The following is a 4,150-nucleotide window of genomic DNA, read 5'->3' as shown; positions in this document are numbered from 1 at the left end:
GATTTGTGTCCCAGTATGTAGTCTATTCTAGAGAACGTTCCATGTGCACTGGAGAAGAATGTATATTCTGCTGCTTTAGGATGAAATGTTCTGAATATATCTGTTAAGTCCATCTGGTCCAGTGTGTCATTCAAAGCCATTGTTACCTTGTTGGTTTTTTGATTAGATGATCTGTCCATTGCTGTGAGTGGGGTGTTGAAGCCTCCTACTATTATGGTATTATTATTGGTGAGTTTCTTTATGTTTGTGATTGATTAACATATTTGGGTGCTTCCACATTTGGTGCATAGTTTACAATTGTTAGGTCTTCTTGGTGGATAGACCCCTTGATTGTGATATAATGCCCTTCTGCCTCTCTTGATATAGTCTTTATTTTAAAGTCTAGATTGTCTGATATAAGTATGGCTACTCCAGCTTTCTTTTGTTGACCATTAGCATGATAGATGGTTCTCCATCTCTTTATTTTCAATCTGAAGGTGTTTTTAGGTCTAAAGTGGGTCTCTTGTAAACAGCATATAGATGGATCTTATTTTCTTATCCATTCTGTTACCCTATGTCTTTTGATTGGAGCATTGACTCCATTGATGTTTAGAGTGAGTACTGAAAGATATGACTTTATTGCCATTATGTTGCTTATAGAGTTGGAGTTTCTGGTGGTGTTCTCTGGTCCTTTCTAATCTTTGTTGCTTTTGGTATTTATTTATTTACTTATATTTTCATCTTCTCTCCCCTTAGAGAGTCCCCCTTAAGATTTCTTGCAGGGCTGGTTTAGTGTTCACAAACCCCTTTAATTTTTGTTTGTCTGGGAAACTTTTTATCTCTCCTTCTATTTTGAAAGACAGCCTTGCTGGGTAGAGAATTCATGGCTGCATAGTTTTCTGATTCAGCGTATTCAATATATCCTGCCACTCCTTTCTGGCCTGCCAAGTTTCTGTGGATAGGTCTGCTGCAAACCTGATCTGTCTTCCCTTGTAGGTTAGGGACTTTTTTTCCCTTGCTGCTTTCATGATTCTCTCCTTGCCTATTTTGTGAATTTGACTATGCTATGCCTTGTTGGTATGGTCGGTTTTTGTTGAATCTAATGGGAGTCCTCTGTGCTTCCTGGATTTTGATGTCTGTGTCTTTCCCCAGGTTAGGAAAGTTTTCTGCTATGATTTGCTTACATCACCCTTCTACCCCTATTTCTCTCTCTTCCTCTTCTGGGACCCCTATGATTCTGATGTCCCTTTTTAATGAGTCACTGATTTCTCTAATTTTTAAATCATGCTCTTTTGCCTTAATCTCGCTCTTTTATTCTGCTTCGTTATTCTCTATAAGTTTGTCCTCTATATTGCTGATTCTCTGTTCTGCCTCATCCATCTTTGACACCGAGGCAACCATTTATGATTGCAGCTCAGTTCTAGCATTTTTTTTTTAATTTCATTCTGTATTTTTTACTTCTTTTATCTCTGCAGAAAGGGATTCTAATCTATTTTCGACTGCATCTAGTATTCTTATTATTGTGATTCTAAATTCTGGTTCAGACATCTTGCTTGTATCTGTGTTGGTTAAGTCCCTGGCTCTCGTTTCTTCCTGCTCTTTCTTTTGGGGTGAAGTCCTTCGTTTTGTCATTTTAAAGGGAGAAAAGGAATTAATGAGGTAGAAAAATTAAAATAAAAAATAGTAAAATTAAAAAATTAAAAATACACACACACACACAAAATCGAATAAATGATGCTAGATCCTAGGTGTGTTTTGGTCTGGGTGTTGAAAGTGGCTTGATAGATTAGAGAAAAAGGGAAAGAAGAAAAAAAAAAGGAAACCGTTTGAAAATTTGAAAAAATGAATACACTGAAACAGACTAAAATAAAATGATGGAAGTAAACTAGAATTTGAAAAAATTTACACACATCACTTCTCGGCCTTTTGGCTAAGATCAAGTGTGAAAAAATTTACACAAAGTAAAAAATATAGTAGAAAAAAATAAAGAAAAATATTTTTAATAAAAATTAAAAAGAAAAATGAATTTTTTCTTTCTGTATTCAAGGAAAATAAATGAAAAAAAAACAGGAAATCATTTGAAAATTTGAAAAAATGAATACACTGAAGTAAACTAAAATAAAATGATGGAAGTAAAATAGCATTTGAAAAAATTTACAGAAAAGTAAAAAATATGTAAAAAAATAACGAAAAATATTTTTAATACAAATTGAAAGTAAAAATGAATTTTTTCTCTTTCTTTATTCAAGAAAAAGAATAGAAATGTAAAGGAGAAAAGAAAAAGGAAAAGGAAAGAAAGAAAGAAAATTGAATAAATGGACCTGCTAACAGACGGAAATACGACTTAAATGACTTCGTTTTCCCCTAGAAGTCAGACTATGAAGAACATTATAGTCCATAAACTAAGCAGGCGGTGAGACTTCTGTTTTTGAAGAGCGAGGTTGGCCCAGTTAAGTGGGGCTTAGTGTAATGGCTCCGTTCTCCACCAGATGGCGCTGCTAGCCTACTGGGGTGGGTCGTTGTGATGCTTGTAGGTGCGTATGCGTATGCGCATGCGCAGGATCGGTGAAAATGGCGTCACCTAGCTGCTCAGTCTCTAGTATATGAACTCTGTTCTCCAAGATTAGCCATCGCGCACCTGTTTTTGTCTTCAGCTTTCGTCCACTCCCCGCTTTTACACTGTCCGTGACTGAGCCCCGCGTAGTACCTCTCTCCCGAGTTTTGTCTCAGATGCGGCTGTTTTCCCCCGCCCCTTACTTCTGAAGGACTGTGGCTTTGACCCGTTCCGCCCCTCTGTGGGAGGGTCTCACGAGCAAGGCCGAATGCCGCGGCACCCAGGAAAGTTTGGGTTACTGTGCTGCTGCCGATGCCCAGAAACTGCGGCCAGGTGCCAGCCCGCCCCAGAAAAAGTTTGCAAGTTAGTGCAGCAGCAGCGCCTCAGGGATTGTGGAAAATCACAACACGCATCTGGCACCAGGCTTCACCCTTAACGACCTTGTTCCAGCACCAATGAATGTGGCCGTTTTCTGGGGTCTGCTGGGACCAGGTGGCCTCAACAGTCTCTACCAAATGTCCTTCCAGCAATGGAACCGCTTTTCCCCGTGTGGCCTGACAACCTCCCGGACCCCACTCTGTTCCTGGGGATTCGTCCTTCCCACCCGAGCACCGCCAGGTAGGGAGCTGCGGACTTGCAGCTTTTGCGCTCCCCTTGTTTACAGTCTGAATGGAATTGAAACCCTCTCCTTTCGCCTTTCTCCCTTTTTAGTTCAGTCCCTGTGGCTGTTTCTAATTTTCCGCTTTCTCCCCAGCTGCTTTTGGGGAGGGGTGCTTTTCCCATATTCTCCCCCCCTCCCCGCCCCCCATCTCCATCCTCTGTCTGCATGCAAAAGCATCTTCCCGCCCTCTGCGGCTTCTCTCTCCCCAAGTTCACCTCTCTGCGCTGCATACCTGCTGAAATCTGTGGTTCAGGTTGTGCAGATTGTTGTGTTAATCCTCCAATCAGTTTTCTAGGTGTGTAGGATGGTTTAGTGTTGGTCTGGCTGTATTTCGTGGACGGGAGACACACAAAAAACTTCCATGCTGTTCCGCCATCTTGGCTCCTTCCTATACCCTTTTCTGTTTTATGTAAGGTGTAGGCCCTTCTATTTTGAATTTCCAATAACCCATAATACTCCAGGTATAAAGCACTTGCTGATTAATTTCTGTTTAGATAACTGTCCAAATGATAGAAACAATTTTTCTACCATTAGAAAGTATAATTACTGGCATCAAGAACTGAGTATATAAAGGCTTATTTCTTTATCATAAAATAATTTGTTGATATTGCATAAATCATGCCATGGATAATAAGCAAATTCAGAGACAACAAATACATTTTAAAGAGTAAATATATTTCTATCTATCCTTTCTTTTTATCAGTATACATATCTGTAATCTTCTCTTTACCACAAACTCACCTCTAGCTTTACTTTTCTGATTATGGGCTTTGATTTATATTTTATTTGCATGTCACCTATATGCTTGGGGAATAAGTTTTGGAAGAATTAGTATAATGTAGAAGTTAAGAGCACAGTTTTGAAATAAGTTACTACCTGGGTTACAGGGAGAATCTAATCTCTCAGCCTTTATTTCCTCATCTATAAAATGGGATGCTAGTAGTGCTGCCTGATAA

This window comes from Leopardus geoffroyi, chromosome B2, assembly GCF_018350155.1.
Source record: "Leopardus geoffroyi isolate Oge1 chromosome B2, O.geoffroyi_Oge1_pat1.0, whole genome shotgun sequence".
Lineage (NCBI taxonomy): Eukaryota > Metazoa > Chordata > Mammalia > Carnivora > Felidae > Leopardus > Leopardus geoffroyi.
Note: the sequence above shows the minus strand (reverse complement) of the source record.